Source organism: Ambystoma mexicanum, chromosome 10 (genome assembly GCF_040938575.1).
Source record: "Ambystoma mexicanum isolate Mex_15411 chromosome 10, UKY_AmexF1_1, whole genome shotgun sequence".
Taxonomy (NCBI): Eukaryota; Metazoa; Chordata; class Amphibia; order Caudata; family Ambystomatidae; genus Ambystoma; species Ambystoma mexicanum.
This window is the reverse complement of record NC_090932.1, coordinates 334857421-334881106: the sequence shown is the minus strand read 5'-3', so window position 1 is coordinate 334881106 and position 23686 is coordinate 334857421. Positions and strand designations below refer to the sequence as shown.

General features: G+C 46.0%; 1 protein-coding gene across 3 annotated transcripts in view; it reads left to right on the top strand.

The window, feature by feature from the left end:
* Window positions 1-23686, top strand: part of DDHD2 (DDHD domain containing 2) — a 2155663-nt gene that overhangs the window by 1902631 nt on the left and 229346 nt on the right. The gene's annotated exons all lie outside the window — the stretch shown is intronic.

Below are 23686 nucleotides of genomic sequence, written 5' to 3'. Positions count from 1 at the left end.
ATTCCGGTGCAACAGGCAATTATATTGATCAAGGTTATGTCTCTGAGTCAGGAATACCCTTACTCTGCAAAAAAACACCCTGAAACTGTCGATGTCGTAGACTGGTCTATTCTTGCTTCTGGCCAGGTCACCCATCAGACGATTCCTTTAATTATGAGTACTGAGGATGGACATACAGAAGAAATCTCCTTTGACATTATCAAGGCTCCAGCTTATAAACTCATTCTTGGTATTCCGTGGTTGCAATTTCACAACCCTGCCATTGACTGGTCAACGAACCAGATCCAATTCCCGTCAACCATTTGTAATATCCAATGCACTTCATTGCTCGGGATAACCCAAGACGGTCCGGCTAGAGCACTAGCCTCTCCTTCCATGCATATTGGGGCGATCGCTAAATTTTCCACACCCGCGGTCCCATCTCAGTATGCAGAATACATGGATGTATTCGACAAAGGAATGGCAGAAACACTACCCCCACATCGGGTCTATGACTGTCCAATAGATCTTGTACCAGGGGGAAGGATACCAGCTGGGAGAGTGTACTCCCTCACTCTCAAAGAAGATGCCGTACTCAAGGAGTACATAGATAAAGCACTTGCTATGGGCTTTATACGACCTTCAAAATCTCCAGTCACTTCTCCTCTCTTCTTTGTTCCGAAAAAAGGAGACCTGCGTCCTTGTATTGATTACCGCGCCTTGAACGCGGTAACAATAAAGAACCAATATCCCCTTCTGTTGATCTCTGTTCTCCTCGATCAGTTGGGTTCAGCGCAGGTCTTTACGAAACTTGACCTTAGAGGAGTGTACAACTTGGTACGCATGAGAGAAGGGGACGAATGAAAGACCGCATTTAAAACACGTTATGGTCTATAAGAATACTTGGTGATGACCTTCGGGCTTTGCAATGCCCAGGCCACTTTTCAGGCCTTCATGAATTACATTTTCCACGATGTTTTGGATCAATACGTCGTGGTATATTTAGACGACATTCTGATTTACTCACAGAATCTCACCGAACATGTCCAACATGTCCAACATGTCAAAACTGTGCTTCAACGCCTGCGAGACCATAAATTGTTTGTAAAAGCAGAAAAGTATATCTTTCATGCCTCCGAAGTAGAGTTCTTGGGGTACAATTTAACGAACCATGGGGTTCGGATGAGTCAATCCAAAGTGAAGGCTATCCTAGACTGGCCTATACCTAAATCAGATAAGGCCCTACAGTCTTCCTTGGTTTTGCTAATTTCTATAGGTGTTTTGTGAATGGCTTTTCTGATCTGTCAGCTCCCCTGACCTCCCTGACTAGTGCCAAAGTCTCATATGTATGGTCACCAGAGGCACAGAAGGCATTTGACCAATTGATATCTGCTTTCACTACTGCTCCTGTTCTTATGCACCCAGACCCGAATCTCCCGTTGTTTGTAGAAGCGGATGCCTCTGGTTATGCAGTTGGTGCTGTTTTATCACAACAGTGCTCTCTTTCGGGTGACGTACATCCCATCGCCTACTTCTCTCGCAAGTTGACACCATATGAGAGAAACTACTCAATCACAGAACATGAACTTCTGGCCACCAGGGATGCCTTCTTGGAATGGAGGCACCATCTTCTTGGTGCTCGACACCCTGTAACCGTGCATTCAGATCATAGGAATTTGTTGGCCTTCAAATCCATGAAATGTCTCACTGCCAGGCAGGCACGTTGGCATTTGTTTTTCTCACAATACCAATTTGTTATTACCTATCGTCCTGCCAAGGCTCAGGTATCAGCTGACTCTCTCTCTCGCTCTTGTGCGGGTGACTGGCTCATACAGGCGGAACATAAGCTACTTCTACCAAACAGATTCATATGTGGCTGTTCTGTTCAACCCTCCTTGCGATATGTTATTACGGATTGGGCCTCTACTCATCCAAATGAGATCGCAAAACTGAACTTGGATCTGGTACAAGGTTTACCATTCATTCAGGGACGTGTTTACATTCCACCTTGTCAAGCTTGCACTTTAGCCCTTCAGTGGTCTCATGATTCACCTGTTGCTGCGCATCCAGGTAACCAGAAAATGTTGGAAGCATTACGACGTTGGTCTTGGTGGTCGTCCATGGCACGCGATGTACATGACTACATAACAACGTGTGCCATATGTACTCAATGCAAAACTTCCAGAACCAAACCTGTAGGTTTATTACATCCCTTACTGGTTCCATATAAACCCTGGCAGATGGTGTCGATGGATTTCATAGTCGAATTACCCAAAATACAAGGACACAACACAATTTGGGTAGTAGTGGACTACTTTACAAAGTATGCTATGTTCGTACCTTGCTCCGGGTTGCCTTCAGCACCCGAACTGGCCAGGTTTTTCATGTCTAATGTGTTTCGCTATTTTGGGTTACCGTCTGTCATTGTCTCCGACAGGGGAATGCAGTTTACTTCACGCTTCTGGAAAGCTCTTACGGCTTCCCTTGGCATCGATGATGGTCTTCATCTTATCATTCGCAAACAGATGGGCAAACTGAAAGGGTTAATGCTACTATTGAACAGTACTTATGCTTTCTCTGTCTCCAGTTTCAACAAACCTGGTTTACGGCGTTGCCACAAGCCGAATTTGCGTACAATAATTCTAGGCACACCACTACTGGAGTTTCTCCTTTCTTTGCCCTCTATGGATGTCATCCCAGAACATTACCACTTGATCCATCATTGCCAGATTCCAATCCGGCTGCACGTGACTGCGTCCGCAATCTGGATCAAGTGCACAAAGATGTACGATGTCATCTCCTTAGGGCCCAAGACCGTGCAAAAAAGGCAGCTGATGCACATCGTTTGCCGGCACCTGCCTATCAGATCGGCATGAAGGTGTGGTTGTCTTCCCGTAATTTACAGATTGCCGGTAAACGCTTGTTGTTGCCTCGCTTCGTGGGTCCTTTTTCCATTAACAAGATCATCAATCCTGCTGCACTCCGGTTGTCGTTGCCCAGATCCTGGCATATACATCCGGTCTTTCACGTTTCCCTCATTAAGCCTTTTGTTCCTTCCACTAGGCTCCCGGCGCGTCCATCCCCTGTTGTGGTAGACGGCGAAGAGGAATATGAGGTATCTCGCATCCTGGATTACAGGGTATCCAGAGGTACTATCCTTTATCTGGTCAATTGGAACGGTTTTGGTCCTGAGGACCGTACTTAGGAGCCTCTTGCTAATTTACATTGTCCTAAGGTTTTGAGGGAATTCCATTCTGCCAGGGGGTGGCCGGTGTCTTTGGGGGTGGATGCTGTTACATATCGGCCCAGTCCTGCAGTGCCTCGCATTTCTGGTGGCTATATACGGGGACAAGCGCGTTCCAGAACTTTGTTGTGGCTTCGGTATCGGTTGCCATGGCGCCTGGCCATGCAGCAGAGGACGCCGCATCAGCTGAGATGTCGCGTGCACAGAGAACACGTAAGTAGGCCCCGCGAACCTGCACCATAAAAGCCGAAGCGACTCAGCGGCTTGTTGCTGCTAATTGTGGCGTTACCTTCCTTCGGTTCCACCCCGCTCCGGTGCTTATTCCCTTTTCCTCTTGATTACTTGACTTCCTGGCGCTTCGACCCACCTTTGTCTACTTGGATTGTCATTGCCTTTTCCTCCAGCCTGAATTTGAACTCTGTTGCCGACTTCGTACTGTCCTTGGATTGCATTTGCTTTTTCCTCCAGCCTGATCCGTGAACCCTGCTGCCAACCTCGGACTGTCCCTGGATTTCTACTGTGCCTTTGCCCTCTCTGGTGAGATTACTCCTTCTTGCTGCTCTACGCAATTTGAGCGACCTTTCCAACACGGATTACCACGCTGCACATTACAAGAGTACCCCGCCAACTTGGCCTGTGCTTGTGCAATTAAGGTAAAGCTCGTCCAATTCTCCTGTATTGTTCATTACCTGAAAATTATCAGTCCTTCTTATACGTGCTGATTCCTGGAACAATCTCATTAATTTCCTACCTTCTCTACCCTAACCGAGTGCATCGAAGTGACGCTTTCCAGTGTATGCACCAACCCGTCACTAGTGCGACCCTCGTGCCGCCCGGGTATACTCTTCCTTACTAACCTTCCCATTTGTTGTTTTGTACCTGAGTGAGGTTGTGGTTATCACTTGTGCATACTCATAGTCTTGGGTTCTCTTGTAGGTTCATCATTTAAGGTCCAACACCACCTCAACCATTGTCTAGGTACTTAGAGAAATATCTGATTGCCTGGTTAATTCCATATTGCCTGATTGCTTCTAATCATACTGTGTTTTCTTTGCAGCATTGGTTATTGGCGGTGTGTTTTCTCCCCGCTCTTTTAGGTGATCGACATCTCTGCTGGTTTTTACTCAAACGGCAGAGAGGTACATCGTAGAAAAGAGACCCTCTTAGAGGAAGCCTGAATCACAGAATTCAGGGGAGCTGGAATCCGGTAGGCTGAACCCGAACCTGTTAAATCCTACCTCCCTCCGCCAGGTCGTCTTATCTAGGCTCCAATCAGCATACGGAGTGGTAAGTAACAAAGGGGGAGAAGCATCACACTTTCGTCTGTAGACCCCCTCATTTGACATCGACCACCGTTATATGAGAATGTTCAGGCAGACGTTGGGCTCGGGGGGAGGTCTCCGCTGGTGGGCGCGGCAGGGGAGTCTCCAATTGCGTGATATCTGATAATATCTTTCTCTAAGTGCAGTTTATCGGTCATTTCGGCATCACTGTACTTTTACCACAGGGTCGGTACTTGATGCGGATGACTTTAGAATGATTCCAGATGCGTGGGACGCGCCATCATATCCGTACTCAACGCAAGTTCAATCATTAAATTGTTTTAGCCTCCCCTCACATGCACCTCCGCTGTTAAGGGACCAATGAAGAACAAATATATCAACTCCTCCTCGGTTCGTGTGCACCTTCCAGAAAGCAATTGATGTGCCAGACCACCTCAAAAAAGCGCCGGGTACCTTGAATGGGGGACCTCTGGTGTGGTAGGCGCAGGTATTCGCAGTGCGCTCCAGGGCCCAGACTAGTTGGGACATCTGCACAAAGCCAGTGCACGGATATAGGTGTCCACTGTCAGGCTGTATGCTGAACGCATGAGCCAGGGGAGGGCGCATCCACATTGGTGTTTATTGTAATCAGCGGAGGGGGCCAAGACAATTCAGGTGCTTACCAATATTTTGCTTACCGTACATCACCGGGCCCAGTCCCCAAAAGCACCCTTGCGAGGTCAGGCCCGAGACACAGGCCGCCGTGACGTGTTCACTCCGTGGAAAGGCGGCGGCGCCGGTGGGGCCACGCTGCAGCGAGAACACCAGGTTACTCCGAGCTACCTTCTGGGCTCACAACCCAGACTGTGCGGCTGGAGCTCCTCTACGAGTGGAGAACTCGTGACCTCAGTTGGTTACATCCGAGTGAACGGTCGCCCAGTTTTGGCGACGCAGGGCGGAAGGCCGTGCGCCCTCAGACTTTGGGCACCTTTTTCCCAAAATCCGCCTCATCGGACATTGCTTGCTACGGGTGCCAGATCTCTGGGTGCCACCGATCACTGCATCGGTAGAAGGGGGAGCGGGGTCCGTGTTAGTGTGGGGCACGAAGCCGAGGCCTCAAGCCCCTCTTCACTGGAGTCACGATTCACAGGAGCGAAGCCACAGTTCTCCACGCAGCAGCCCCGCTGTTCCTGTCTTCTCCGCCCGCCGTGTCACGGGGGCGGGCTTCGGTGAGGGGCTGCAGCCGTTGTTGTGGTCTCCTTAGTGTACCAAACGCCTCCTTCCGTGCTCGCAGGGCAAAACTCTTCTCCGGACCCGCAGGAGCACAAGCGAGGCCAGTGACCACCATGCAGCTGGATCTCAGCTTAAGGGATTCAGTTTTCTCGGCAAAATCACATCCGATTTCATTCGTGTTTTCTCTCGTCTCGTGCGTGACACCTTCCCACAATGGATTCCATCGACTTCTTTAGCGGGGGGGACCTATAGTGGGGGCTCAAACCACTTTTTAGGGACCATGGGGTAGAACTCACACAGAGAAGTCATTCATCTGTGCGCCCCCTGGTGGCCAGGCATGAGATGTCTCCATTTTCTTTTTTTTAATATCCGGGAGCTCGAAGGCTGTTGGGCGGGCAGGGGCCTCCACAGCCCCCGCCAGCGGCACCCACAGCCCCCACCAACGGCATACACAGTACCAGCAGGTTGAGGCCATGAGAGTCAGGCAGGGCCGCCTTCCGCCTGCTACACGCATGCACAGCTTAGGCGTGAAGGCAAGCCTTACTTGAGCCTCATGAGCCCAGCTGCACCCCTGACTCCACTGATGGAGGAGCGAGGCTCCTTCCCTGCTCCCTCCTCAATCTCAGACTTAATTTTCTTTCATGGGATACAAAACAGTATTAGAAGGCTGTTCATGGCTGTGAAAATGTCCCCTGAAATACTGAGCTTGAGTGTAAAACCATCACGTCACATGAGTGTCTGTGCTGCTTACATCACATTTCGTACAACTCCTCCCTATACCACCCATTATACGCCATCTGTGTGTAGTGCTGCACCGTTTTAAAGATTTTAGTGTGCACTTTTTCTTTTTTTTTAATAAACTAAGTGGCATTGGGTACCAGGGGTGGGCCTATGCACACCTGAAATTTAAATCCGACCTTGTTTAAATCGGAAGGCTTTTTAGCAAAGACCATCCTCTCAGATCACGGACTTATCCAAAAAATCCTTGGCCCAACCCATGTCAAAGGAAGGACCCTTGACTGGGTAGCTGACCTGAATTGCAATACCTCTATCACCAAAATAACTCTGCAATTGTGGATTGACCCACCACCTGATTGATTTCTCTATAGCAATAGACAAACAAACACCTAAAGTCACAGTTATGGCACCCCCCCTTCCTACCAGATGCAAAAAAAACATCACGCAAGATAAATTACTACCTCATCTCCTTGCCTCCCTTAACCTCCTACCAAGCAACTCTGACCCAATTTCCTTGTTGAAGCTTTTAACAACACTTTGACTAAGGCCCTAGACACCATTGCGCCACTTAAACTTCGCAAAAGTAAAAAGAAGACTCACTTTAATAGCTGGTTTACACCCCACTTCAAAAAAGAAAATTACAAGCCCTATGGCGACACACCCTATTGAATGAAAACAAACTAAAACAAACCCATTTCTCTAAAAACTACAAAAAAAGAAATAATTTGTACCAAAAAAGACCTTTTCAATAAAAGAATATTCAAGGCTAGTTCCAACACTAAGGAACTCTTTGTGAGCCTCCAGGAACTGGAATCCCCCATTCCCCCGCTAGACAATGCACCCAAGGACAAACAATGGTGCACTAGCATTCAGAATGCCTTTTTCAACAAAGTAACTGCACTCCAAATCAAAATTGCCAATAAAAAAGCCTCCTTGCTCCCCACTGAGACGCAACCCACCACCCCTACTGAAGCTACCAACATCTCTACACCATTCACATTTACTAAAGTCAACATCCAGGAAATGGAGAAAATCATCTCATCCCTGAAGCCATCTGTCAGGGTGGCAACTACCCTGCCCAAATAATAAAAGATGCCGCCAGAGACCTAGCACCGTTCATCTCAAAACTAATTAATACCTCATTCAAGCCTAACACCGTCCCAAGCAACCTAAAAGAGTCCTGGGTTCTACCTCTGCTCAAGAAGCAGACCCTAGACCCATCCATCCCGACTAATTACCGACCGATCACCACGGTACCTTGTCTCCTTAAAATAATTGACAGAGTAGCGTATCTGCAAATTCAGAACTAGCTTGAAACAAACCACCTACTTGGCTCCCGCCAATCCGAATACAGACCACAAAATGGCACGGAAACGGCAAATAATCGACCTAAAAACCCAAATTTGCGAGCTCAAGGGCAAAGGCAAAACGGCCATGCTACTTGATTTGTCGGCGGCCTTCGACTTGGTGGACCACGCAGTCTGATGCAAACATCTAGCATCGGCCACCCACTTCTTGAATGATGCAGTAGCCTGGGTGCAGTCCTTCTTAGAAAATAGAACGATAAGATTCTTCTCCCCCAGACCCGGGGGGAGAAGACTCGGCAGACCCGATCCAGACCACTTGCAGCGTTCCACAAGGATCATGTGTCTCACCCACTATTTATAATATATTTACCAAGTCCCTATTTGACAAATGGGTGTCACCTACACGAACTATGCAGATGATACCCAGATCCTCATACCCCTTTCGGGCAATTTTGAAACGGATACGGCCTTGGTAAATAAAATATATCTCCTCACTCAGGCATGGATGGCAGCTCATGGCCTCTGCCTGAATGACGATAAAACAGAGATCCTGATCCTTGGATCCGATGCTAACCTAAAAAAATTGAACTCTAACTACTCCGCATTCAATATAGACAGCAATACGATGAAAGTAGTTAAAGAGGTAAAAATGCTAGACTTCTACCTTGATTCCACCTTAACCCTAAGGAAACAGGTTAACTTCTTGGCATCCTCCACCGCTTACACCTGCAAGCTCATCAGAGCACTGCAGACCATTTCTAACTAAAGCTAGTTGCATCACCCTCGCCAATGCCTTAATATTGTCAAAATTGGATTACTGCAACACCCTATACCTAGGAGCCAACAAATATATCCTTGACAAACTACAAACACTACAAAACAATGCCCTTAGAACTGCCCTAAACATACCAAACAGCGAACACATCTCCAACACTAGAAGAGAATATCATTGTCTAAAGATAAGCAACAGAATTCTACTCAAAACAGTCTCTCTTACCTTCAAATGTCTTGACAATGCTGCACCCTCATACCTTACAGAAAGAATGGTTAGGAGAACCTTGACCCGCCCCTCCCTAGCAGCCAACTCCCACTGTCCAGAAATACCTAGAAGCAAGCTAACAAAAGCTGGAGGAAGCAGCTTCCGGGTGAAAGCTGCACAGTCTTGGAACGCATTACCTCTAGCCCTCAGAACTGACCAGTCCTACTTCAGCTTTAGGCGCAGTACTTTAAACTGGCTACGCTCTAATGACATTTGATCCCCTCTGGATACCCGCCATTTATTCCTATGTACCTGCCTTATGTATATAACCCACTGTACATTTGTACTGTACCTGTTTGTATTATTTATTTTTCTGATTCATGTATTGTACTTATACCAGTGTGTAACTAAGCTTTAAGCATCCTTGTACCTGTTGCGCCCAGTTACTTAAGGGTTCGGTGTGCATTACCAAATAAACAAACAAATCCTCACGCCCATGAGCATTCCGTCTCCAGGACTGTGAATACAGAAGCAAGCTTTTAATGCCTGTTTCTAGTGCGAACACCATCATCTGCCTATTGATCTGCATTGGCATTTTCAAGCAGTCAAAACAAATCAATCTAGTTATTTCCCAATATTGCTTTCACGCATACCACTGCACTGGTAAATTAAAAGCCACTCGATGCACTGTTGCTCAATCTCTTACTTTATTAACAAAAGTGTTTATGAGCCAAATTATGATTTCATTTTTGTTTTTGAAGTGCTGTTAAAATTGTTGAAAAATACGGGCAACATCCCTAAATAACGTGCAGTGCTCATAGAGGCCTGTGTATGAGAGAGCGGGCACTATGCAGCAACGTGTACGTTGTGCACGGCAACGCACCCAAGTGTCATCTTGTGCTAAGGCACTCGTAACACATCACCTGAAAAGTAGAGATAACTATTTAAAACAATGCTGCTATGTTATATTTTTGCACCAACACTAAATGCTGCATCCTGTGGGCAGAAGTCTCACTAGTGCAAAGAAGAGTGAGAGATTCAAGCAAGACTTCCCTTCTCATTATGTTATAAAGACCTTAAATAAAGCCCAGGGTGCACTTCCCAGCCACTAGTTACGAGCAGCTGGTTAAATATGACAGATTCAGCACTATTTAACTCACTGACATTAAATAGTGAAGGAGCTTTACTACTGACATAGGGAAAACTGCACAAACCTGACTATTTACTTATATTTTTTAATCTCTGCTATCCCCCAAGCGGATGCTTAAATACAATTGTCTCCCATTTACCTGTCTGCAATAACTTGTATAAAGGGCAGGCGGTGCCATACAGTCTGTCTGACATGTGAGGAGGGTGCCCGTGTTGGCTTAGGGGGTTACCTTGTGGCTTAGATCGGTGCTGTCCAGAAGGGGCAACATGGCATTTATGGGTTATAAACCTTATGGGAGTGGTTTTACTTTTGCGGAAAAGAACCATGGCCAGTGATTTTTTTCCTACATGAAGGCCTTGGATGCCTACCCAGAGGAGAGGGGATCAAAATAAAGATGAATGAGCTGGAGGTAAAAACAGTTTGTGGGTTTCTGCATCCTCGAGCTACCTTTGTGCCATGTGGTGAGCTGCGTGTGTATACCTTGCTGTGAATCGAACTCCACAGGAGTTGGCCAATATTTAGAACGCAGTCAGTGAGCTAGTTTAAGGGTCTTCCAGGTGTGCCCTAATGCACCCTTTTACACATCACTGAATATGCATACTTAATGCCCTCACATACCTGTTAGTTTAGCACCTGATGGCCTGAGGACTTTTACGTGTTGCCCCCTGGAGCTGTTCTTCTCAAAGCACACCATGTCTCGAGTCTGCCGTGGCGGAATGGTTTTGGCCTTGTTAAGAGGACCCCTCGTCCACCACAAACCTCCCTTGGTAAGGCCGCCAGTCTCGGCTTCTTTCTCAGCCTCGGATTTGCCACACATCCAGCTTCAGTTTGTCTGGCTTCCTTGCTATTGACAATAACACACCTCTCGGTCTCTCACGACTGCAGCTGCAGGATGCTGCCCATCTCTCTTCTGCAGCTCTGTGGAATCAGCTACTATGCTCTTTTGAAACTCGCTGGCTCGTCCTTCATTTCCTCAGGCCCCTCCTCTTTCTGGATTGACATAGCAGTGGGGCTTCCCCTGCGCAAGTCTTTGTACCTTTTTCTTTTTTGCTTGTGTGTTCTCTTCTCCTCCATATGTCCTCTTCTTCGAAACAAGTGGAATGGGAGCTTAAAAGGAGGTTTTCCATTTTATGTGGGCAATAACACATATTAGCCTTCTCTTTACAGATATTGTCATCAGAAGGGTTTAAGGATGTTATTTTGACAAGTCCTTCACGGAGTTCCTCCAGGGAAAGGGAGGCCTTGTCCCCAAAGGTGGGTAAGGTCCTACTTGCCTCTACCCCTTGGGAGGGTATTATGGAGTGAGCTCACCTCCCTAGCCTCAAACGGGGGGCTCCCCCTTGGTGAGAAGGGATGAATTCCCATGATTCGTCACACTGGACAAACTCTAATGGTATTTTGTGAAACAGGAACATAATCACTGTCTGCCTCCCAGTGCACCTCCCCTTGGGAGATCACTTCTCTTTCCAGTTCACAATATTCACAGAGACACCACGTCTCGCAGGACCTTGAAAAGAACCATCAACCATTACCAGACCATGGAAAGAAATACACATCAACTTCTTACTACAAAGACTAGAAGCAACCAAATCTACAGTCCCTGCAGATGGACCAATAACCACATTGGATGTAAAACTCCACCACATTCGCAACTGGTGTATTTCCGCTGGGCTGTATTGTGCCTAAGAAACCTTTCAAAAACTCAAATAAAAAAAGAAACAAGCAAAATTGTTCACCCCCTGACTAAATCGCTTAAAAAGGAAAAATCGGAAAAATTGAGAGAATCTGGAGAAAAAACTATCTAAACACTAGCAAATTCACCTACCATCAACAGTTATGTCTTTACAGGGCTAAAGTACTTGGAGAAAAGATAATACACTTCTCCAAATGCAGTGATTCGGCACATCACAGTGAACGGGAAATGTATAGGATCATCAGAAAATTCAAAAACCTGACAACCTGCAACGCAAGCTCTGCCCCTACACAAGAACTCTTAGACCAGAAATGCTGTACACTTCAACCAAAAGATCCTCGGCATCCAGCTTTTGAAAATAAAGGATGATCCCCCCAAACTCCACCAACGAGACCCCTCCAGCACTTCCCACTACCGCCTCTCTATTGTATTTCCACCTTCTGTCTGCAGAGGACCTGCAAGCTACCATTGACGCATCCAACTCATCAGAATCTGCTGCTGATCCATGATCCCCAATCTTTACAAATCAATCATTAAATCTCCTTACTGTGCGAAACCTGACGGTGTCTCCCTGACAAGTCCCCGGGGATCTGTCATCCAGGTAGCCAGGACACGGCCATCGCTATTGGCTCCAGTTCCTGGGGGTGGACCAATGCGGGAGGATCACCTGGATGGGGGTCCTGGGGAGTGGAAGTGGGACACCGACGGGTGAGACGCGGTACCCCCTTCCCTATAACACCTTTTCCCCATCCTACCCCGTAGTATATTCGGAAGTTCTAGCCCCTCCCACCCCTTTTCCAACATAAACACTTTTGGTAGGGCAGAGTAAGGCAATTGACAAAAACGATGCACACCTGACGTCCCTTTCCCTTCCCCACATGGATAAAAGGCAGAGCACGAAGGCCAAACACATGAGGAAGCAGCTATTCCAGACCAGTAGTTCAAATGGAAAAGAAAAGCGGCATGATCTGAGAGGATGAAAAGGAGGGAAGTGCCCTTGTCCTTTTCATCCCAGACTTGCGAAGCCTCTGTGAAAAGAATCATAAGACCGGGATTTACAGCTGGCGTGCGGTATAACAGATGTCAACGGTGCACGGGAGCCACCCACATTGATAACCCTGGTGGGGAGGCACACTTGCTACCATGGTACTGCCCTTGACTCCAGAGGCAAGACAAGCCAACGGGTTCAGCACAGCCGGTGAGTCAGAGAGAGCTGGTAGCAAACCGGACTGTGTTGAGCCCAACGTTGCATACAGCAACATTGTATGAACTTGTGAACAAAGAACTTGTGTGTGTTTAAGCTTGAATGAAAGTCAGCTGAAGGATCAACTGCAGAGTGGTCAGGCCCCAAGTGGGCGCTCATTCGGATGACTCTGGCTGGTCCCCTTTGTTGAAACTACAAGTACCACAAGGCCCTAGGAGAGGCTGGTGTGAGGAGTCAGAGGGGTCATAAAAGGGTCGAATCAGACCCCTTGTACAATCAAAAGCTCTGACACATTGACAAGAAGGAAAGCAAATTAAAGTGCGTTAACAGAACTGTGTTAGAATGGCTAGGTGAACCCAAAGGTGTGATGCCACGGGGAAAGCTAAGGAGAGTCAATCTTGCATATTGATAAAGCAAAGTAAACTGTGTATTTGGCAAACGTGAACCCGGCTGAGGGATGCCTGCGAATCAAGGTAAATAGGAATACACTGGTGAACATTGTGTCGACAAGAGTGAACCCGATTGAGGGATGTCCACAGTGAATGATTGTTTAAAAAGGCATTAAGACTCTTGAATCTTGCAAATGGTGATATTATGAAAAGAAGGTCATTGTGAACCCAACTGAGGGAGGGCCCGCGTGGCAAAAAGGATCGGAGCCCGGCAGAGGGAGCACCTAAGGCGAAGAGTAATTGCCCTGTGAAGAGTTATTGAAGGAACTTTCTGTTGTTTATGGCACACCAGGTGCTCTGAGGCAAGAGACTTTGTGTGAAAGAGACTTGACCACAGAAGGACTTGATATTTTGGAAACAAACTGTTACCTCGTGTTGGCGAGGCCCACGAGTGTGCTGTGCTCAAAGTTCCTGTCTTGTCCCATGCTAAAAACGTGGGGAAGGGAGACCCTGCAATACCATCCTGATTTATCATTTGGTGAACACTTCTTTCTTTTTTTGTGAACATTATCCCACACTCTTTTTGGAATTAGCTGCAAGGATTGGCAATATTTCTTTTTTAGTATAGGCCATTTTATTTGACAAGACGCCACTAGGACTGCTTTATTATTTTTTGATGGACGTGGCTTGCTCCCATCTTACATTTAGGTTTAGATTAGGCGTTTTTCCAACCCCTTTATACAGTTTAATAAACACCCATGAACTGTGATCACTTGTGTCTGTCTTTACTGTTGCCACCATGAGTTCCTTACAGATGACAAGGAGGCGTGTGGTGCTGATCGCAAATTTCTTTTGAATTTGCAAGGGGTAGGCTTGTGTTGTAGTTATTCTGAGCCTGTCTTGTGCGGGACACGGCGGGCGATGCACATGGCTTTGAAGGTGGACCGTTGCACGACAGGAAGCCAGTGGAGGTCACGTAGAGCGGGTGCGATGTGCTCTCTGCAGCCAAGCGCTATAGCCAACAAACACTTGGGATTCTGTGTTAAAGGGATACCATTGCTTGGGGATTCCTTGTCCCCTAATGGGGTGTCCCCCAGTCGGATCTGGCGTGCCCTGCCCCCTATGGGGTGTTGAGCATAGCAGGTTCACCATCCCTAATTCCAAATGGAGTGGCGCCCCTTGGGGAGAAGGGACACATTTCCTGGATTAGTCACAGTACCAAAATCATAATGCTTTGTTGGCATCAAGCTGTGACCCCTAATCACTAAAAAGGGAAATGGTTTACCAGGATTTAAGACCTCTCGATCCACCTTGCTTTTGACCAACATCACAAATCAGTATTTTATCATGGTACTGGAACATTTAGTCAGTGTGAAACTTTGCATTTTAGGAAAGGCTGTGAAGTTCCTGACCAATGAGCAGCTGTCTTTCAGCCAGCACGAGGCAGAAAGCCGGTTATGGTATCGGTACTGTGCAATTTCCACATAGAATCCAATTGCAGTGATATTGTTGCCTTGGCACTTTATCTGTTAACAGCATTCTATTCCGTCAACCACTCTCTTGACTGACCGCCTATTGAAGTTCATGGTCCTTGGCATGGCACTTTACTGAGACTTTTCTTTTCTCACAGATTGCACCCAATCACTCCCTATCTCTTTTTTCCTTTTTGCTCTTATACTAACCTTTTCAGTTTGTAGGATATCTCCTTTAGCTGCGCTCATGCAGTCATTTGGCTTTCAGTTCTATCCTATAAAGAAGATACTCAGAACCATTGGCATTTCCTGAAACACTTGCATTAAATTTAAGGAGTGTCTGTAAGCTACTGAGGTCTAAGTAAGACCCCAATGATCTATACTATATGTAGGCAAGACTTGGCTATTGGTGGTTGTTGTAAGGGTACAGAAGTAAGAATCTGACACGATGGTGGCATGGACTTTTATATAAGTGAATAAAAGGAAAAGGAAAACCTGTGTTGCCTGTTTTCTAAGAGGGTTTGCCCTGCCTCAACTAAAACTACTACGGAGTCTGTTAGGATGCCCAAAATAAAGAGTCCATGGTCCTGTACCCAGAAACCTATTTCCTTCCCTTACATTAAGTACTAAACTAAAGAAGTGGTGAGCCCCCCACCAGTTCCAAAGTGAGACTAAATCCTGATGGGATCCTCTCTTCCCAAGGTTGCAATGTTTTTTCAAGGAGAAAACACAATTCTCAGAGCACAGTTCAAAGAAACATCAGCATTCCTTATTGCCAATAGTTCTCTTCACTAATGGGTTCTTCTTCGCTAGTCTCCAGGGGCAAGGACCTCCTTTCCCTAGTCCTTCGTATACTGCTTTCCTTTATCTTCTTGACCAGGGCAATGACTCCCTCCCCTCGCATCTATAGTTCACAATGTTAGGGGGATGTCTGCCGCCTCTCTTACCCTTCTCAGGTTTTGGTAGATTAACTCTTGGTGAGGGAATGTCTCCCTTCCCCTGGCCTTTCTCATGTTTCTCAGACAATTCAACAAGTAATGGGGGGATTTCTCCCTTCCCCTGGCCTTTCTCAGGCTTCTCAGATAGCTCAACAAACCATGGAGGAATGCTTCCCTTACCCTCGCTTCCCTCAGGCTTCTCAGACAGTCTAACAAGTGATGGGAGAATGTCTCCCTAATCCTGTGGACAGCCCTGGTTCACTAACCTGCCAACTGAACAAGTTATAGCCATTGAATTGGAAGTAATAATTATGTTTTTAAGTATTTGTTTCCAGACAAGCCAGATCACCCTTAGATAAATGTCACACAAATCACTCCAAATCTCAGTGGCGGCTCAAGGGCTTTTATTGAAATGTTTATGGCCCCATGGCCTTCCCTTTCTCATTTACAAGCACTTCTCATCAGCCCAGATGTCCTTCCTTAGCCACCAGGTTAGTATGTAGAGAGTGTTTCTCTCTCGGTATGCTAAGTGCTAGATAGATTGAGATTTGACCTAAAGGTCTTTGGCCTTATCTTTCTAAATTCCCTCAGGCATTGCCTTACTATCCCGCTCTAACCAGTTGTTAGGGGTCTTAATGGATATGAAGTTTGTGTCTTGCAGACAACCTGTTTGATTCAGTCTTCCTCTTTTGCGCTCACTGTCCTCTCTTGCCCTATCTTCTCCTCTTCTCCTTCCACTCACCTCTCCCCCTTCCTCCCTCCACTTCCTGTCTCTGTGACATCTCACTCATTCTGGGTCTTGCCCTCACCCTTTGATGTTAGTATCTACTCTCCACTACTACTCATTCCACACTACCTCTCTTACTTTCAACTACCGTTCCTCCCATCAAATCACTAACACTGCCTCCACGTTACAACTACTCAAGCACCCTCCTTCCACTCAGTGTAAGGAGTGATGGTCAGGTGTATGGTACTAAGTCTTCTAATAACACTTGCCACTATAAAAGGCACACTCGCACTGCAGGACCACTTTCACTCATTAGCCAATACCACACCTTCTCCAGAAATCTTCTCCACGCTCGGCCGCTCCTTCATCCCTCCTGATGCTCTCTTGGTCTTCCACCTTCTCTTCCTCTGACCTCACCTGAATAACCCACACTTCCTGTTGCCTCTTTATATACCCCTTTACCTCTCTGGTTAGCTCAATATCCCTTGCTAATCTGCCCCCAAATTCACCACTTGGAAGGATTGTATGCAGCCAAGATTACAAATAGGGGGCTAGTCCCCGCCCACTTCTTCAGCTCGGGTTTGCCGAAAAGAACAATGGTGGCCTGGAAGGCTGAATGCTATTTCATGTACTGGACTCTTTTCTTGGAGCCCAAAGGTAAGTTCCATTGTGGGGGGCTGAATCCCCTTTAATAGTCCCTGGTGGTCCAAGGTTGTTAGCAGTGTCTCTAGCTGCTCACAACTGCTGCACGGTAGCATTGCACGGTCTCCCCACCTTCCGTGTACTGGTGGCGCTGCAGCTCCCCTCTCTCTCTGTAGTCCCTCTGTTGCGCTGGCGGATTGCAGAATCCTGGAAAGCTGATTACTGGTGGTTAGGTTTGGTCTCCTAGTGGCTGGTATGCGGCATGGAATCATTTCTCTCCTTCGGGTGCTTCTTGCTGGTTTCCACTTGGGGTGCGTTGTGTCTTGCAGAAACAAGATAACATTGGCACTGTCGTCTTCAGGGGTAGAACTGGCTCTTGATTTCTCCCTGGTAGGCCTCCCTCCCCCGGCTGAGAATCCTTCCCATCACTTCTTCACAAGGCCAGCAACTAGCCTCGTCACATATAGTAAGTATTGTTTTTGGATCTAGGGAAACCGAGTGCCAAATACATTGCATACCCTTTACAATATTTTTCATATTTATTTCTGTGTTTTGATCAATGGAAGCTTAAAAACACAGAGAGCATTCAGAGAATACTCATTTTGATAGTTTTTCTTCCTTGTTACGGTATGGTATTTATCATTGACATCCGTTTTCTTTGTCCAAAATTGCTCCCTCACAGATGTATAACTTTACTATTTTGTCTGGAAAATATAAGCACATCACAGGCATCATCACAGTTGTGCAAGATGCTGTATATTATTTTACCAGTAGGTGTTTCCAATACCTTTACCTTTGGTAGCAAATCTCCATCTGGGTTGTTTCATCTTCAGTGAGCATTTTGTTAAGGATGAGTGCAATATCATTTGCTTGTTATCTCAGTTGCGTGTCTTGTCACACCATTGTACTTTAACCACAATGCATCATTTGCTATGTTAATTGCATGTTTGTAGTGCTAAGTGCCGCATGGGCATTACAGGGCTTCAAGAGCCAGCCTATAGAGCAAAGGTATTGTTAGTGCAAACTGCAATTGGTCAGGCACTGAAGACAATATAAAAGGGATAAGTATTTAGATGGTATTTAAACAGAGCATGATTCAACATCATTTGAGTGAATATTGAACCTTTCCCTTCTGAATTCATAAAGCTTCTGCAGTATAAAGGATACACTCCCCACCTCCCTGTGCATTGCCTTTTTGCCAAAGTATACACTTGTATTTGTGTCCAAGTCTTTAGATATTTGTTTCCAACCAACTAGCAGCTGGAATTCCATTCCAGGGACAAAACACTCTGCTCCCAAACCTCAACTAAATTCTGCACATTTTATAGATGCTGTTTTCTTTACAATATCTTTGAAATAGAAACCTGCTTTGTCAATGCTTGTTTTTATTTGTATAATGTGGTAACCTGCCCCCTCCCCTACTTCACATACTACTTTGGACAAAACTAATAATGAAATCCTCAATTGTTCCCATCACTCACTACGCTTTCTTTCATACTTATTCCTAACTTTCTTAACAATGTGCGTTTGCAGCGTCTAGATCCCGCAAGTAACCTGCTCCTCACTTCCGGAAATTATGTTGTGCAGCCCATATGTACATCCCATCACATCCCATTTGCCTATGGTGTACGGGCACTGACCATAATGTTGGGGACTGGCGGTCATACCAAGCAGTGACCCAGAATACTTTGAGGGAGAGGACAGTCAAATTGGCTTTAGGACGTTCATCTCCGAAGTCCCCTGGGGGGTTACTCCATCTAAGGGTAGGTCTTTACAGGACAGGAGCTCTGAAACCACTTAACGGAGCATGGATAAGGGCCCCTTCTACAGTAGGGGGTCAAGGACAATCTTAGCAACATAGAAAACACTGTCAATTGAGAAAATCTCACCATTCATCCTCTTCTTTCCACAAAAAGAGATGCCACACTAGGAGGGACATCTGATGGAGTTTTCACCTGAGAGAGAAAAGATACTATTTCCCACAAAGACCACTTCGGCAGAACAGTGGGAACCTTTTAGGCTCCAGCTTTTTGCTAAGGCTGTGACACTGACTCCCTTGGCTTCAGTGCTGGTGCTGAAACTGGGCCCCACTGGGCCCTCAAAGGCAGGCACTGTTACAATAAAGGCCAGCAACTGTACACCCCAGAGATCAGGACATGCTCTGAAAACTGTGGCTCCTAGAGTCTCATAGACGCCATGGGCTAAGGTTGAGAACTCTTCTTCGGCTCTGCCTGCCCAATACTCATTGCTGGGGTTGAGTGTCAACTTTGAATGCGAGTCCCGGAGCAGAAGGTGCATTGAGTTGTTCGTAGGGATCCAGAAAATAATGTTTTCAATCAATACATTCGATTTACTATGACGAATGGGGGCACTCTCTCTTATGGTATGGAGCCACTGAGTAACAGGGACACTTTATGGAACAGACTTCCTCTTCGGAGGTGCCCTGATTCCTGACTTGGCTGCTGACCAGAGAGATGCCAGCAACCTTGACACCTCGCCAGATCTAGAAATTATGCAAACTGCACCTTATAGTAACACAAATGCCGCTTTGCAGTGGACAATGGTGAAGGTAACGGAGGCCTCCTGCATGCCGAGCCCCGGTAACACAAGTCATGCAGTGTGATCTTTCAAACATATTGGAAAAAGATCCTCCCAAAGAAACATTCTTGCCTTTTAAATAAAGGCTATGAAAACAATGCCATGGGCTATGTTCCACCTGATCAGTGGATGAAGATTTTGTGTGCAAATACAGACTGGCACCATCAGATCTAGATTACTTATATGCATACTAAACCAGAAAGTTTGATGCTCCAGGAGGCATCAGCAGGGATGAACTATTCAGCATGTCTCTCATTGCCTCCTAGTAGGGATGGTAAAAAGCTTGACACCAAGGTTTTTCTGTCCTTGGGCAGGTAGCCTTAGTTTGGCATTTGAAACAATCAGTGCTTCTTGTGCCCTAGCAAAGTATTCACATGGGTTGTGGTTTCCAAGGCTGCGTCACTTTTGCCTGAGTGCAATGTTCCTGACTGCTTCAATGAACTAATTAAAGGTGGGAAGGAAGTGGTTCCTCAGATGCTGCAAGCGGGGCTGGATGCTGCAGATTGCGTGGCATTCTACATGGGCACTACCTCTGTCACAAAGAGCCACTCCGGGCTAAACGTGTCCGTATTTGCCCCAAATGTCCATGCCAAATTGCCGGACATGCCTTTTGATGGTGTCCACCTCTTTGGGGTCAAAACAGAGGAGTCCCTAGAAAAATGTCAGGCTTCAAAGGCAACTACAAACTTCTTAGGTTTAGCAATTCAGCAATCTACTAGCCAGTCTTACTCCTCCCCGACCAGAGAGGGTTTTCATTACTACAAATCTTTTTCCCAAAGAGGACAACGGTTAGATGACTGCAGACCGGTGGTTGCAGAGATGGTACAATAAAACTGGAAGACTGTAATTAGGGGCCAGTCCATAACTGTGTTCATCCCCTTTTTAGTGGAACTAGCCAGTAGCAGGAAAGCTTTCAGCTTGCTGTGAAGTATGGTTTTCCATTACTTCGGATGCTTGAGTGCGTCGATGGGTATCCTGGCACTATTCTCTTGCTTCCTTAAAGTGGGAGCCCAGTCATCCTCCATCTCTACCTTCTCAGCTTTCAGACCATCATCCCTTGCAGGAAGTCAGTTCTCTGCTGGAGAAAGTAACATTGGAGATGGTGTTGATATAGAGAGCTGAACTGGGTGGTATTCCCACTATTTTCTAGTGCTGGAGAAGGATTGAGGTCTGACGCTCTCGAGCAAGTTCCCCAAGATAGGTAAGGTCGGAATGGTCACCTTAGCGCACAGATCCTCCAGGTGCTAGAGTTTCAGAATTGGTTTTGCTGATCCATCCAAATTAGAGAAGCTACCTGAGGGTTGTGTTTGGCAGTGCACAATGCCAGTTTTGGGTCTTCCCTTTTGGTGTAAACTCTGCCCAAATGTAGGGTCTTCACCAAGGTGTTGTCAGTGGTTGCACCCCATATCAATGTGGAACAGTCCATGTTTTTCCCTATCTTGACAACTGGTGCTTCAGTGCACCGTTACACGCTCTGGACTTTCTGAGCCATACCTGCCATCTCCTGCACAGCCTGGGATTTTCCCTCAACCTAAAGAAGTTGCAGGTTACACCCTTGCAAACCCTCCAATTCATCAGAGTGGTCCTGGACAGCCCCATCATTGAGGCTTTCTCGCCCTCCATCATATTGTTAGGAAATGTGTTGGAGCTGCAGTTGATCAGACTAGTGATGAATAGCATTTGTTCCTTCCGTCCAGGAGAAAAGTGTTCAGATTGTGATGGACAGTTCTGTTGGCCATGGATTACCTCAACAAGAGAAGGTATGTGGATTCTCTGGCCGTGTGCAGAAAAGTGATGCAGCTTTTATGGTTGGCTTAGGAACATGTTTCCCTCCTGTCAGCCCATCTGGTGGGGACAGAGAACAAAGTGGAGGTTTCCCAAAACAGGTTCTGTCTCCCCCAAGCTGTGCCATGCCAGCAGGAAGTATGACCTATTCTGCTCCAGGGAATTTCCCCCAAGAGGGGCAATGAGAGATGAATTTGTGGTGGAGTGGAATGTTCTCCTTCTATTTGCATTCACAAAAGTTCCAGTCATTCCACAAGTTCCAGGACGTTGCAGAGGTTCAGGTTCACAATGATCTTGATTTCCACAGATTGGGATCAGAAGATGTGGTACTCTGACCTTCTGGATATGACCATCTGTCCTGATTGGCGTCTTACATTGAGGGTGGATATTCTCTTCCAGTTATTGGAAGGGGGAATGGCACAGGTCCTCCATCTGTACCTTCATGTGGGGCTGCTGAAAGGCTGAGGTACTGGGATCATGATGTCTTAGAGGTCCTTTTTCCAGCCAAGAGACCTGCCACAAAGGCTGTTTACAGCTGTCGTTGGAGGAGGTTCTACTCCTGATGCAGCGAGAAGGTGTTGGACCCTCTTTCTTGTTCCACTACATTATTTCTTTTCTCCATTTGACCAGGCACGTGTACAAATGTCCATGGTGAAGGATTACCAAGCATTAATTTCTGTGTTCAAATGTATGACTGAGCAAGAATACTATTTCGTAATTCTCATGATGATGCAATTCCTGAGGAGATTGGTAAACGTGTTTCTGTGTAGAGAATTCATTGTTCCCACTTATGATCTCAACTTCTTTCTAATGGGGGCTTCATTTGAAACAATGCATTTGTGTCTGCTTAGAGTTATAGGTCGGAACATAGTCTTATCTCATCTTCTCAAAAAAGATGACTCTTAGAGCGAGACCTTTTTAAATGAATGTCATATCCACATTTCACCTACACAAAAATTCAGATTTTCTGTTTTCTTCTCCACCATACCATTTCAAAGAGGAGGAAAGATTCCACTGACTAGACCACAGAACGGCTCTCCGCTGGTTTGTGGCCTAGACTAGGACGTTTGGACAGGATGATCAGCTTTTTGTGTTCTTTGCAGGAGTAACAATGGCAGGCAGTGTCTAAGAAAACACTTTCTCTTTGGTGGATTGCAATCTGCATTCCAGAGTACTATTGTTTGGAAAATACCCACTTGAAGGTCTTAAAGCCCTGCTCCTGCTCTTAAGAGAGGTGTTCGGGCTCTGGACATTTTAGCAGGCGGACACATGAGCAACATTACGTAGCTTTGCCAAGCACTACTGCACTACTGCTTGGATTCTTCCTGCGGTCCGGATGCCCGTTTTGGCAGTGAGGTCCTTCACATTTGTTTGGTATGTTGAGTTGATTTTCTTTTCTCATATACTCCCGCCTACATTCAAATAAATACTGCTATGGGAGTTTATCTAAGATGAGGAATCTGTCGGATGATGCAATCCATTGGGAAAATATATTACCTACCTCTGGTAATTTGTCCGATGGCTTCACCTCCCACAGATCTCTCATCATCCTACCATCCTGCCACACAATTCGAGATCTTGATAGTTCCATTCCCCTCAAGCAGCTGAGCATGGGAGAATGGGGGCGGGTGACAAATGTAAGATCACTGGATGTGTTGCAATGTATATACGGGCTAGAGGATGTCCTTTCCAGGCATGAGAAACAATTATGTTGAGGGACTTAGAGGTTGGAGTCTTATTATGCTCCCTGTTGGAGGAACATTTCTATGATTTGGCAAATGCTGACGATTATATCTGAGACAAGTTTGTGGGAGGACAATGCATCAGAAAAAACATTACCACAGGTAAGTAATTTAAATAATTTGTTCTTCTGTAGTGCCTACACGATTTTACACATTTTTAAGATAATTATATAAAGATAAATGATGAAGTTTTACAGCACTTCCCACTGAATTGAAACTATACTATATTTCCTATGATATTATTAGAGGGTGAAATTGGCATACATTTAATGTGCATGTGCTGCAGCGCCAAAGCAATATACAACACAGGTGGAACGCTTGCTCTGACTTTCAGCATACATAAATCTGTGCCAATTGTACCTAATCTTCAATGATAACCTGCCGAATGCCGTGCAAATGCATTACAGAAGTGTATTGTTCATATGAGATTATTTTTGATTGATTTAAAAACAATAGTGAGTACTAAAATTAGAATTTGAATAAAGAGTAAATATTACTGTGATTTTACAGCAGTTTATTCTTTTTAAGGCCAAATCCTTACTATTGATTTTTATTAGTTGCGTTCATTTTTTGTACGCAAATCAAATTGGTGGTCAGAATGTTC